General features: G+C 37.2%; 1 protein-coding gene across 4 annotated transcripts in view; it reads right to left on the reverse strand.

Moving 5' to 3' along the window:
- Positions 1–15,161, reverse strand: part of LOC106662191 — a 269,680-nt gene that overhangs the window by 114,723 nt on the left and 139,796 nt on the right. For all 4 annotated transcript variants that reach the window (XM_024224993.1, XM_014386066.2, XM_014386065.2 and 1 more), the window contains one exon: positions 720–774. The gene's annotated coding sequence lies outside the window, so the exon portion shown is untranslated. The remainder of the gene's footprint in view (positions 1–719; positions 775–15,161) is intronic.

Here is a 15,161-nt window from a genome sequence, read left to right on the forward strand (position 1 = left end):
ACAGATAAAACAGAGAGAGGTCCGTTAAAATCACGCGATAAGATAAACAAAGCATGTGGACGTCGCTCACGAATAAAATATATCATCAATTTAAGAGAAAAGAAAACAGTCGATAAGCACAAGAAACGTTAGTTAGACGCATCAATACAAGTAGAAATTAAAAAAAAGTTTAATAAATGATCCAATGAAATAAGCCACAAGAAAAACATACGGCAGGTTAAAAAACCCCATAAAATAAATTAAATTTCATTAAAACCTCGTAGCGAAGAGAAAATGTAGGACCCATTAAACGCACGCCATAAAAAAACCATGTCGACATCGCATGAATAAAAAATACCGTGGGGATGGGGGAAAAACGATGAGTTAAAAAAGTCCGTAAAATATGTAAGATTCATCAAAGGATCCAATAATAAACAGCCGATAAAATACTATTAGACAGGGGTCACCAAAAAATATGTGGGTCAATGCGATTGGAAACGGAACAAAAAATTGTGTTCCAAACAACTCATCAAATAAAGTTAAACGCATTAAAACATCACAAAAGGCGATAAATAAATGATTTGCACAAAATGTATTTTCATTTTTGTAAAAAGAAACCAAAATGGTCAATCTATAAAATTTTTGAAAATTAAGTATAGGCACGAAAACGTTTAAATTGACGACCAGAACTTTAAAACTTGTTATAATTAATTAGATCTATAATTTGACTATAAGCTTACCTGGACAATAAGATTGAAATCAGCAGATGTCATTTTGTATAAATGCTGTCATCTCCTGAAACAAAGAAGAAATAATTTTAAAAAATCAATCAATCGAAATAATTGATAAATAAAAGATTAATAATTATTCGGAGATGGTGAGATGCTGTCTGGTGTGAGGTAGATTTTAGAAAAACATTTTCTTCATCGTGCCAACGTTTCGATCTTTATTGAGATCATCTTCAGGACCTGGGATTTATAAACGTTTCCTGCGTAATTGTGTCATTCTTGTGTGTGGTGTTGAGAATGACGCAATTACGCAGAAAACAAACACTTTAAGCCCCGAAGATGATTTCAATGAAGATCGAAACGTAGCACGATAAAGAAAATGTTTTTCTGAAACCTACGTCACACCAGACCGCATCTCATGATCTCCGAATGATAATACCATACCCATAATGAAATAAAACTAACGTTAATTACACATTAATTAGGTAAATTTCAAAAGTGTAGGACTAAAACATAGCTAGGTGCATAATGGAATCAAACAGAAAATACAATGAAGCCCTGTTGATTCCTTCGTTTTGTGACGATTGTGTTTTGGAAGTACAGTTAATAGTTTTCAATATATGGCTTATGTATTTTGGTTCGGATAATTTTACGCGGTTTTTTTGTCCAGGAAAATATCGAAAGTAGGCCAATGTTTCGAAAAAGTATAGTGTAAAGAACCGATAAAATTGCCTTTTAAAAAATTCAAATCTAGAAGATACTTGAACGTTCAAAACATCGGTTTATCTTTATATGGATTATATTTGACAGGATTAAAATCAATTGTTAAAAGGACCTGGTCATTCCTTTCCAGTGTCTATAAACGGTTTTCACGTATAGGAAGTTGGATTGAGATCGAAGTTGTGTCCCTTTTTCCAGGGCTCAACTACGAAGTTCCTCGAGCTAAAGTTAGAAAGAGGCCAGTCATTCACACGGGAGCCTACGTCGAGGTTGGTAAACACAAGGGGGGAAAACATTTCGCGAGAGAAAATAGTAAACAGAAGTTTTGTTTTCATCTTTTTCGGGGTGTTTTTTTCTTTTATTTCATTTGTGATTAATGATATATGGTTGATACTAATCAGACTGATGTGCTTTTTACTTGTTTTATTTGACCGATCGATTTAGGGGCATCCGCCTCCCCTCATCAGTCTTGAGTTTCTAAAATGTACGAGTTTACATATTATCTTTTTACAGTTAAATGCCTATAAAACATAATTAAATATTATTATGAATTGCAACGTAAATATACAACAAGATGATAACAAACTATATAAAAAATACAAAAATATTTCATATATGTATTGGGCTGGTGCAAAAATAAGGGTTTGAAAAGGATGTCAAAACTATTTTTAATTTTTATAAAATAAAGAAAATTTATTCAAAATATTTTCAATCACAATCCATACATCATTGCTAACGTGTAATAAGCGCTTTTATTTCTCTTACATAAAAATCTTTATTTGGGCTAACAACAATGTTTTCGGCATTCGGCGTTCTCTAAAACTTTTATTCTTCAAGAAGTGATAAACATGCCTAAAAAAGTGGAAGTATGTAAACGACAGGTCAGGTGAAAATGGAGGGTGCGGTAAAGGTTCATATTCTTAAGTTTCCGCAGGGTTGCCATCGCGACATGTGTGGCCTGGCGTTATCGAGAAGAACCGGCCCAATGCTGGACGATGACGTTGCATTTTTTGCATGTTTTCAATTTCTTGGCAATATTTCTCTGCTGTGATAGTCTCACCATAATTCAGGAAATTATAGTGAACAATCCCAGCAGTACACTACCAAAGGTCACTACACTTTTTGGGTGCAGATTTGGTTTCGGAAAGTGTTTTGGTGTTTCATCCTTGTCCATGCTGACCTGTACGCCTGCCATCGTACACAATCCATTTCTCATCGCACGTTGTGATTCGATCGAATGAAGAAATGGATCAGTTTGGTAGCGCGACAAAAGAGACGTGCTAATTTCAAAGTCAGCTTGGGCTTCAGTCAGTTCGTGCGGTACCCACTTGTCGAGCTTCTTTACTTGACCATTACTTTATCAATTTGCTCCAGATGGCAAACAACGGTTGAATGGTCATCTCTAAGCTCTTCCGCATTTTCCCGAGTTGTCTTACGTGAATTTTCTCCAATCAACGTTTTCAGTTGGTCGTCGTCCACAACGGAAGCGTACCGCGACCTTTCCTGCCTTCGAGATCGAAATCTCTAAAACCCTCGCTGCACCGTGAATTCGGTAATGCTTCCCTCCCCCGAAACTGTATTGATGTTACACGCGGTTTGGGCCACACTTCGCCCAAGTTTAAATTCGTACAAACAAATTAGTCGAAAATCTAGTTTGAACATATTTAATTACGCAGGTCCTCACTCTTATAAAATTCAATATAAACTAAAAGTTTTTCAATGTCGTGTAATCTATTCCATTCTCGGCGGCAAATGAAATGGCCACGGTGAGCTTTAGTGAAGATATACTTCATTTTACTTATTAAATCCATTACATTTTCAATTAATTAATTAATTAATCTTTATGTGAGGTTGAAAATAATTGATAGATTAAACGACATCTGAAAAATGGCAAAAAGGAGGGAAAATTCAAAAAGTGGGTTGAGATGGGAAGTTGGTGTCCGAGTTGGTCACGATAGGTCAAGTGGTAGAGCAGCGGCGTATTTAGCCAAAGGTCGTGGGTTCGAATCCCGTTCGTGACATTGACTTTTTACCTCAACCAACGCCTTATATAAAGATTAATTAATTGAAAGAAGTTATTTGGTCAATCGGACCACGAAATCTAATGGACTTAATTAACTAAAATGTTTTGTATAAACGTTAATAATAAACAGTTCAAAATATTTATTACAATCCATAAATTAGATTTGAGGATTTAGCTTTGTTTACATGACAAGCACCTGCGTAAATAATACAAATTTTTGAAACCTGCTTTAACTCAATATAAAAATAATGTAAAATGTAATAAATAAAAATGTAAAAAAAAATAAAACTTATTGCTTTAAAATAATTAATACATAAAACAAATGGTAAATTAAATATAAAATACAAGCCAAAAAAATTAATAAAATTACAAACACATCATAGCTGCAAATAATACCACACATTGGATAAGTGTAATTTAAGGGGGAACACTTTCTGTGTTTCCGGATCAGCAACGAGGGGGGTGACCAAGAATTTCTTAACATAATGTAATTATATAAATACTCAATTAATTATACACAATTTTTTTCGAAGTAAAAAATTTGTGTCACAGGCAGCATTCGAACCCACACAGGGGGGCTCAATATGCCGCTGCACTACCACTTGAGCTACCGTGACTTCGATCGCCCATGCAACAAACTTCTCATTTCGACTACCCGATTTTATTCTAATTGTAAGCAAATCGCGGCTTCATATAGAAACACTTTTTATTAAAGATTGTACTAGATTACCAGGACTGTGTACGATTCACAGGTGTGATTCTAGATTAATACTACATTTTATCAGCTTCTATTAAATATACAAATACTCAATTAATTATACACAATTTTTTTCGAAATGAAAAATTTGTGTCGCAGGCGGGATTCGAACCCACGACTTTCGGCTCAATACGCCCCTGCTCTACCACTTGAGCTACCGTGACTTCGATCGCCCATGCCACTTCGAATCCCGTCTGACACAAATTTTTCATTTCGAAAAAATTGTGTATAATTAATTGAGTATTTATATAGTCAATAGAAGCTGATAAAATGTAGTAATAATTTAATTATATGTGTGGTGATTAGTGACCGTTAATCGATATTTATTTAGAAATCGTGAAATGCGGTCTGGTGTGATGTAGGTTTCAGAAAAACATTTGCTTTATCGTGCCAACGTTTCGATCTTTATTGAGATCATCTTCAGGGCCTGGGATTTACAAACATTGTTTACATATAACAATTACATTTTGGATGTGGAAAAGTGAATTTATACAATGCAAAATATATTTTTTATATATATTCAATCAAAGTGAGTAGAAATGCTTTGATTGAATATATATAAAAAATATATTTTGCATTGTATAAATTCACTTTTCCACATTCAAAATGTAATTGTTATATGTAAACAATGTTTGTAAATCCCAGGCCCTGAAGATGATCTCAATAAAGATCGAAACGTTGACAAGATAAAGAAAATGTTTTTCTGAAACCTACATCACACCAGACCGCATCTCTCGATTTCTAAATAAAAAATTTAATTATATTTTATACACATTTAACTGTAACAATGTTTAGTAAAATAATATGTAAACCTGTACATTTCAGAAACTCGGGACTGATAAGGGGCGGCGAATGCCTCCGAAATCGATCTCTTAAATAAAACAAATAAAAAAGCACATGGGATTGATTAGTTCGAACTTATTCCAAACGAAATAAGTGAACAGAAGTCAACAAATAAAATTAGCGACTAGACACGTGAGAGAGAGCCGAATTACGAACATATTACGTCATGCTCTCTTATAAATCGAAGAACGTTTATTTGAATTTTAATCAGCTGATAATCTTGTGGACCGACTTCGCTGTCTGGTTGTCAATTTCGTTTTACAATAGTTACTTGTAAACAGTACGGGCGATATGCGTTGTCACGAGGGGACTCGGCGGCGGTTTTATCGATTCAAAGCGACGCATATAGTTGGAATTTCATACAAGCTGTTTGGCCCTTTTTCCCTTTGACTTTAATCTCCGTTTTAGGATTTTAATCAAAATCTTGAGATTATCAAGGTTCCGATTATTCTTATTAAACTAGATTCTATCGTTCATCGACTGAGGGAGGTCAAATATCGTTATCGATTGATCGCAATGCTCTCTCGAGAATATATCATTTGACATATTAAAAACATTGTTTAACATTTATCCCATATAAAGTGAACTTTCAATACCAGCGGAATTTCTTCAGAGCATCATGAAAATACCTGGCGTCGTGGTCTTTTGCCAAGATTCTACAGGCATTATTGCCTTGTTTCCTCAAGGCCGGTGACAATACGGAATCAAGACGGTATAATCAAATTAATGGTTACCTTTGATAAAACGCAGTTCACGAACAGTTTATTACCGTATGGGTTGCAGCATAAAAATATAGTACTATCAACGATGCGGCAATAAAGGGGCTAAATGGTCAAAACCACTTTTGAATCGTATCTTTCTCATTTAGCGGCCACTCCGTAAACGGTGTAATTTGTCGCATTTTATATGGCCGTTTACGCTTCCGGACGTTCGAGCCATTAAATCCTGCTAATGGCCTCGGCTTCCTGCTAAAGGATTTCTACTTGGTTTTTCACGCATCTAGAAAAATATGTGAAAACCTTCAACGCGGCGTGATAAATATCGTTATGTAATATATTACAATGCCCCTTACGACTCAATAGCCAACTTTAGCATTAAAGTAAGGACCATGATGAAATCATTCAGTTATACTTTTCTAAAACATTAAACTGTAAAATTTGGTTTTCTCGTATTTTAATTTTTTTAAAGTTCATTATCGTGTTTTATTTTGTCTAATTGTACTCTGTCATCACTAATTCAACAAAGAAAATTATTGGCTCTTCAATTGTCTTTGAGAGGAACTACGCCGGATGTGTTCACGCTAATGACACGAGTTCACTCAAACGTAAACCACCCATCCGAAACTTGACGGTTTTTGACGACGATTCAACCTCTTTAGCACACAGAAGCAATTAGTAGTAGTAGAAATTTAACTCGAGAATGCCATAGGCATTTTTTATGCTTTACATAACACAATAAACACCCAGAGACGATTGTGGTTGAGGTTGGAAGAACATGTAGTTATTTAGGATCATTTTGCTTTGAAGTTAGATGAGTTTCGGCTTCTCGCCATCTTCAGCCGGACTAAACCAGCGATGATAAGTTGGCCAAAGGTTCAACACTTTCATCGACAAGAACGATCTAACAATATTGTTTGTGAAGTTAAGTTGGTTGCGTATCGTCAACCTGGTCTGCTTATTTGCTCTGGTTGACAGACACTTCGGCATGCAGCCATCTTAAGTAATTGGTCTATGTTTTATTTATGCAAGCAAATAAACCCGCCACTGAATACGACGAAATCGAAACGTGAATCATCTGAAGAAACAAACGAGAGCATGTGCTAGTTTTATTCATAGTATAAAACAACGAACAAACTGGATCATCGTAGACGGCGAAATAACGAATCCTGACAAAAAAAACCATAAATGAGTTTGTAGGCCTATCTCGTAAGTGTAATAACAAATATAACAATAAACTAAACCCACCACTGAAGGTGACAAAATATCGAACACGGTCAGACCAACCCGAAGGTTTTGAGAAAGCTGCAAGTTTAACATCTCGCAGTCCTCAACAATCTTACAACATTTAGTTTTGTTGTTTTTGGTAGTCTATATCAATATGGCCTAGTTTTCTGACTGCTTTCACTCAATTAACCAATGAAGATAGATAAACCTAACAGATCGAACCTGTCTGATGGACAGGGAGACCATGATATGGTCGGAGGTGTCGAATTACAGGTTCATAATACTCTCAGTTCTGAAAATAGCGAAATAGTTCAAACAATTGAGTTTTGATTTTTTTTACAAGATTAAGTGATGTATTTTATGAATTATCAATCTATCATCCTTGTCTGGTTATTTATTTTATTTATTTATTTTTTTACGAGGGTTCGCAACAGCAGAGGTCTACAAACCCTCGGGGTGTCGGTGTTTTTGAAAAAAATCCCACTTGTAAGTATGTCGGGTTCGAATGCAGGGCTGCTGGATTCGAACCCGGGACCTTTACCTCACAGTGATGAGCGCCGTGTCAACTGCTAAACCGTTGCGGCCACCGATGCCCCTCGTCCGCCTATACTCAGACCAATTTCTGCATTTAGCCAACTTCAGTGGTTGGTATGTGCGGTATTTATGCTACTAAATAAACCAAACCGGAATATGACAAAATGACCAAACGTGTATCGACTGATCAAACCACCGAATAGGCGAGAACATGATGAAAGAAAATTTTTCTTACGGATCTTCTTACATATACGTAACCCTGACAGATAAAACCCACAAAAATTGTTGGAATAAATAAACAATTTTTGGATTTGCCACGGAAGCGTCATCAGTAGTTGAATCGCCAAGATGGCTAAAATGGCGGCCAGATCTTAATTTTTTTAAATTTCTCCAAATATATCTGTTTGATAAACAGATCAAACGAAAAAGGTCCCCCCGTCCTAACGAGTTAATAAGATTCTGTAGAGTATGGACATTCATTGGCTATTAGCACCTGATGCTAACCAAAACTCTCTCACGATAGAAGAATAGTTCAAAGAATACTTGACGCAATGCTAAGAAATACTGCCTTGATTAAAGATATAAATTATTATTGTAAAGAAAGCGGGAAAACCGACTATGATTACCGCATGAGATAGTACGTTTCTGTTCAATCCGCTATCCGTGCTTTATGTAACCCATAACGCACGTTTGCATTAGTAGCTCGTCTACATGAAATTAAAAAAAGCTTCCATACCACTAAATTCGAAGAAAATTATTCTCTCGTATTGAAAATTCATACCGGACGTGTAACTTACTTTTCTCTTGATTAACATTTCAACCGTATCAGATTGGAAGCTGGTGAAAGTCTCTCAAACCCGAGAACTCGGAGAAACAGATTTCGAAACGGGATGAGAGTCCAACGTTTATTACGTACGAATTGGGCGAGGACTCGTCCTTCTCCGTAGTCACGTTCTGTCCACAGAAACGGCTTTCGATCCTGCCGATTCATCGGTTGCTCACGCCGGCCACAGTGCGCATCATAGCCGGGTTGCATTCCAAACAAAAGGTCAAAGTTCGTAGAGATCGATCCGTTTAAAAATCACTCCCGGATCTTTAAAACGGAAGAAGAAATAGGAGGGAACGGATCGATTAAAGGGTAAATTAATGACTTCGAATGGGTGTTTACCAGTTACGAGTTATTATCGTCGAATCCCCCGTTTCTCGCTTCCGCCGCCCTCACCAAAATACTACCCCCACTTGCACACATGGGCACACCGACATAAGCCCCGCACATATGCTCCCCTAGTTCGATAAAGAAGCTGTTTACAACTGGATCACTCCCTAGTTCAAAAACCAATGCTTGCTTTTATGCACTTCAGAAGAACGACATTGTTAAAAATTATAATGCTGGGAAAAACGTAATCAGTAGGGATCACATGTAGAATCCATAACGAGCTTTCAAACTGTTGCGAACCACAAAAAATTATTAAGCTTACCATATCGACTTTTCTTTACTTATTCAATGATTGCAGTGTTATCTACAGTTTCGAGATACCTTTTGTTAGAGAGATTGACGAAACGAGAGCCTTTGGCCTTATCGTGTTAGTTCTTTCATACATAAACAAGCATCTTATCTAATTAAAGTCCTAAGAGATTGAAGCAGACCCTGCAAGTTTTTGGTCATCTGTTTACTCTCCTTGAACTCTGGACCAAGAGGCAGGTATTCGGTCCAATTTTGAATTGGCCGGCATTGGCATGGTATGGTCTGGTAAAAAGGATACTAGGAAGCGGTGTTTGCGCTCCCGAGGCACTGCAGCCTTTTGGCTTATTGTACCTTCCTAGTTCCTTAGTTCAGGTCATTGACTGCCGCTGCTGCAATTTGATTCCCCAAGTTTTTTCCATATGTTAGATTAAATCTCTATTGAGCTGTTGCTTCACATTCGAAGATGATATGGTTGGCTGTTTCCTCCTCTTTACATTTATTTCCTACAGTCCACTACACCCACGCAACACTATCTGTTATGCTATGTTGGGATAAAAATTCTCCTGCCACGAATTACGAACGAACTGGTTTTTATGGAAAAAGAAAGGAAAAGCCCATCAAGGAACGTATTCTTCAAAGAATAGATAGAATGTTGACCAAACCAATTTCAACTGGTCGGAAGCGGTCGAACATAATAAACAAACGCTACGAAATAAAACGGACCCAGAGATTAAATGGGCAAACTTGTGTTATAAAATAGTTCCCTTATGACTCAATTTCAGTAAGAGATTTGATCATATTATTTTATTATATTTATTTTATATATTTTAATAATCGCTCTTTATTTGTTGTTCTTTCAATATACTTGAATATATAGCCTCAAGTTTTCGGCGTCTGCTCACAAAAGAAGTCTCTTTCCGTCCTTACGCCACGCGACCAATGCTGGTTTCCTGAACAAGTTCCATTATTATCAGTGCGTTAAGCTTAAGGCTTTTTATCAGATGTCAAAGCTTTGTTAAGGGTCACGCGTGTATCCTTCAGGTCTTGGCTTTTCCTCTTCCAGGGGTAAGAATCTCTGCCTGTTGTTTCATCTTCTTGCTGACAATATATGCACAGGATTGTTTCTATTCTGCAGTCAATATACACATACCTCCGGAGTCTTCAGTGACCAGTCTGCAGTCCCGTTATTTATTATTTCTGCCGATAGTTTCTGAGATGGTCCTTTGATGAACTTTTACGCATGTCCTGGAATATATTAGCTTGTTTTCTGTTAAGGTTGGAGTTTAGTCTTAGGACATTTCTCGGTATTTATTGTTCCTACAACCGATTGCCGGAAATACCTCATTTGATTAACGGCTTACTTACAATCCATCTTATTCTTAACTAACAACAATAAATCCAATCAGAATGTGAGATTTCTCATCGAGACCGTGAATGAATCGGTAGTTTGCTCGTCTCCGAACATACTGTGTCTGGATAACCTCGAAGATTTTGTATGTCAGACGTGCTTCGGCATAACTGATAAGGAAAACGAATTAATATAGAATTTATTCTACTAAAACGTTATAGAGTGCACCTTTAAATTTCATGATGATCTCTATGAACACCATATCGAATAAATCCAATCCACTTACAACCCAACTCGAACCTTTTGATATGACCAACTTTTTTTTACCTTCATTTCTAATATTTGTTGTACGGTCATTTCAATTTTCAAATTTTAAACTTGAATGATTTATCATTAGATCAATCTACGTGGTCAGTTCATTCAACCATGTGAGATTTTGAAAGAGGTTTGTTTTCAATGTGATTAACCTGTCATCATGGTAGGGCTTATCCTTGCTGTTTTGGTAGTTCAGAAAGTGTTTCGGTTATTAGATATTTTCAGTGTGGGATTTATTCGGTCGACATGATCTCACAGACCAACTGTTAAACAATTCTAATAGAAAAAAATCCAGCGAAAAGCATATTAGTCCGATAACAGACGGCCAGACTGCAAAGCTCTTCAAAACCGTCTATCTCTTCTTTGTTGGTTTTTCTGTAAAGCTTCTTTCTGACATTCCGGTGGTTTGTTTATTTTAAGTTGTACCATCTTAAGTTTCAAATTCGTTTGAGTGACGGTTTTAAGATTAAGCTAGAATCATACCATTGCTGGAAGTCAATGGAGACGGTTTTATTTTTATGCATGACAATACAAGGCCTCACACAGCTGACTACTACTTGATGGCTACTTAGAACGGGCCTTAAATCAATGTTTAGAATGGTCACACAGTCTCAAACTTAAACCCTATCGAACACCTTTGGGGCGAGTTATAAAATAAGTTAAAAAATCGCACGGTGATGGCAGAGTATATGCAGGAATGAAGATGAATGGCGCTTTTGGAAAAGTATGAAAATATTCCACTGCACTACATTCAAAACCCCAGAAAAGTGATGCCCCGTCGGCTGCAAGCGGCGATCATCAAGAGGACTACTTCGTACTGAATTGAATATTTTCTTTATTGTTTCGATAGCAACATTTTTGGTAAAACTGTTTTATTCTGTTTAATTTTTTATTTAGCTTTACATTTAAAATATCCAGTAAACAACAAAAAATAAAAATTATACCGATTGCAAGTATTTACTACAATAAACGAGGCCAATTTTTGACTCTCAATGTATGAGACGCGGTTAGGTTTCTATCTATCAACTAGCTATCCGAGGATGGAATTTTGGTGGGTCAGGCACTTTTTGCGCCATTTCGCCCTTTTCAGGCATTTGGTGGCAGTCATCTGGGTATTCATGATGTTTGTTAGATATTAACTCGAATCGAGAAATGTCCGGTAAGAGCGTGATCACCCCCTTTTTTTCTTAGCATGTTAAAAGTTAATAACGACAGGTAGAACCAAAAATAAAGCTATAACAGTCCTTGAATGCTAGTTGTTGTTTGTTATTGTTTTGTTTTTGTTAAATTGTAAGATGCCAAAAGTTAGTAAACAAGCAAAAATAATTTACTCTCATTCAAAATGCTATCTTTACACTCGAAAATTAATAACAAATGACAAGCTTCAATTCGAGCCGACATACCTAACTTGTATCTTAACTTTTAACTACTCAATTAATTATACACAATTTTTTCGAAAGAAAACTTTGTGTCACAGGCGGGATTCGAACCCACGACTTTCGGCTAAATATGCCGCTGCTCTACCACTTGAGCTACCGGGACTCGATGGCGAGAACAACGATAGGTCAAAAATTAACCAAAGAAATGTATTGGTCTGATTTAATTAATGCATATTTGAAAATACGTGTCAGCAAACAACAGCTGTTAAATTCATGGGCACCATATTTGTTACCTACGTCCTAACGGGAAACAATGTGCCTATTCGATTCGACTTAACATCTAACATTGGCCCTACCCTGTTAGATCGAGCGAGTTACCTAGCCGATTCTTACAAGTCCACTTCACCATTTTTCTCGACCTAACAGGCTAACAGAGTTTACACAAAGATCGTGAATACCCCTTAACGCACAGAGTAATTACTGAAGATGGCAAACTTCGGAATCGCACATGAAAGAGGGAAATATGGAGGGCAGGATCCCAAACGACCAGCCTACAGGTTCATCACCCCGCCGATTACAAGGGGAAATCTCACTAAAAGGAAACACGTTTTGCCGATTATGTTTAGCGTGGGTTTAAACGCAATGTGGGCCTAATTGAATAATGGAACGTTGGGTCAAAAACTCTGAAAATTCGAAGGGTGTTCCAACCTGTCCCTTCCGTTTTTTTCCAGGAAGTCGGTTATAGCCGATCGGGGGCGGCCGCTCTCTCCCTGGGGCGAGTAGCAGGGAACAATGAACTGGCAAGAGTTGTGAGAGGAAATCCAGGTCAAGCCCCCTCCGACGAGTACCGCCCACGCCGCCGCCTTTCCGCCGCCCCACGACGTCCGAATCGTTCGGCCGTCTTGTCAATCCGGCCTCGTTCCAAAGAAGTGCCACTAGTGACACTACAACGGGCCGAGATTGTTTTCACTTAAGACATAACATTTCTCCGGTTTCCCCTTTCTTTTACACAAGATGTCAACACAATAAAATCTGCTGTTTTATTATTTAATCAATATATATCACAACTATTCTAGCTGAGGTAAGAAGTAACAGTGCCATGCACTCGTATGACTCCGTATGCAAACACATATTACTTGTTTTATGCAGATATTTTTTTCACTTATTCTCACTGTTTAGTACATCTCAAGGCCATCGCCTTTTTACTCTTCGAGCAAGGTTGGGGGAATAAAGAAAGTAATGCGACAATATGGGAGTTTTTCGATTAGTGGGTGTTTATTATTTATTGTGTTATTAATTAATGGAAGAAGAGAATGTTTTGTTCTTTCTGGAGGCTTCTTTGATACATGACATATCGAGGACTGCTCTAAGAAGTTTGTATTAAATAGCGTGAAGTTTGCCGAGGTTTGAGTGTTTAGCTGAACCTCAGAAAATTAGTCCTAAGTTCATATTGACTTTTGTATAGTGTTTTAAATTGTTTTTTTCTTTACAGTGATAAATTAAATGGTTTAGCAAATAGCCGTGCGGATTTTGAGACTTTTAAATCAGTTCTTGTCGTATAAGGAGTGAGTGTGGGTATCAGGACAGTCGTCTATTACATTTCTAAGTTGAAAGAGTAACGTTATTGAAAAACCGGATGAGTGATTTTCCAAAAAGATTTCCTCCTGTGGTCTGCAGGGTGGTGAACTTTTAATATGATCTAAACCGATCTTTTTCGTGTTACTTCAGTGTGTTATTCTGTGAAGTCAAGTATCTCCTTCAAGGCTTATAAAGCCCGTGAGGATTGGGGTGCGTGTGTAGGCGTAATCTTTGTTTGTTGGACCGTCAATCGTGCATTATTCTGTACTATCGAATAAACTAAACCCAATACTGAAGATGGCGAAATACAGAAACTCAGACAGACCAGTCCAGCGAATACAGCCAGACAAGGGTGCTCGGTAAGAATAAATTGCCGTAATGTTTTTTTACTTTCACCTAGACTCCAGTGTTTGTTGTTGCAAGGTCTCGAGATGGATGGATCGGTGTTTCATGAATGGATTTGACGACATGTAGTGTCGAGGTCAGGTCAGGTATGCTCGAGTAACACTTGAATTTATAGAACAACAAATAGAAAAGGAGTATGCAATGATTCGGAAAAACCGGCCCCATTAACGCAAAAATCCTTAAATTTTATGATTTGTCGGATTGAACAAGTTCGATGATCATTAGTTGTTATCTGAGCGCTAGATTGTCATTTTATCTGCTGTCTAAACCTGAAGAGAGGTCTTTGTTCAGCTTGGAATATTTGCATAAGAAATTCGCAGTTTTGTGTTTTGCGAGGTCGTTGAGCTTGTTGATTGATATTATCATTCGTGTTTTTGGTGATGTGAATTGATATTTATTTGTGTGCTGATTAGTTTCCCATTGTTCACTGTGTTTATTTGCATAATTACATGTTTTCGAACGTGTACATTTTTTCATTTGTTGTGAGAAAGGAAAGAGAGAGAGAGAGAGAAAGAGAGAGAGAGAGGAAAGAGAGGGAGAGAGAGGAAAGAGAGAGGGAGAGAGAGAGGAAAGAAAGAGGGAGAGAGAGAGAGGAAAGAGAGAGGGAGAGAGAGAGGAAAGAGAGAGGGAGATAGAGGAGAGAGAGAGGAAAGAGAGAGGGAGAGAGAGAGAAAGAGAGAGAGGGAGATAGAGGAGAGAGAGAGGAAAGAGAGAGGGAGATAGAGAGGAAAGAGAGAGAGAAAGAGAGAGCGGGAGGGAGATAGAGAGGAGAGGAGAGAGGAGAGGAGAGAGGAGAGAGAGAGAGAGAGAGAGAGAGAGAGGAGAGGAGAGAGAGAGAAAGTCAGCCTAAAATCAAGAGAGGGAGATAGATGAGTGATATTTAGTTTACGAAGAGAAATAATGGGAGAGTATAAGGGGAGAGGCTGCGTGGGAGGAAAATATATACACCTATATTTCTGGAGAAGGAAATATTTATAAATATAAGAGTTCAGCGAAAATCTAACAGAATTAAATTATAATTACGAGTGACCCTTCATTGTTACCAAGTATTTATAATACTGATTAGACGAGAATTTCAAAAATAATTCTTCTGTTTTTGTTCGTTGAAGCTTTATTAATTTGATAAACACGAATTGCGCTCGTT

Source organism: Cimex lectularius, unplaced genomic scaffold (assembly GCF_000648675.2).
Source record: "Cimex lectularius strain Harlan isolate CLEC.00 unplaced genomic scaffold, Clec_2.1 scaffold19, whole genome shotgun sequence".
Classification (NCBI taxonomy): domain Eukaryota; kingdom Metazoa; phylum Arthropoda; class Insecta; order Hemiptera; family Cimicidae; genus Cimex; species Cimex lectularius.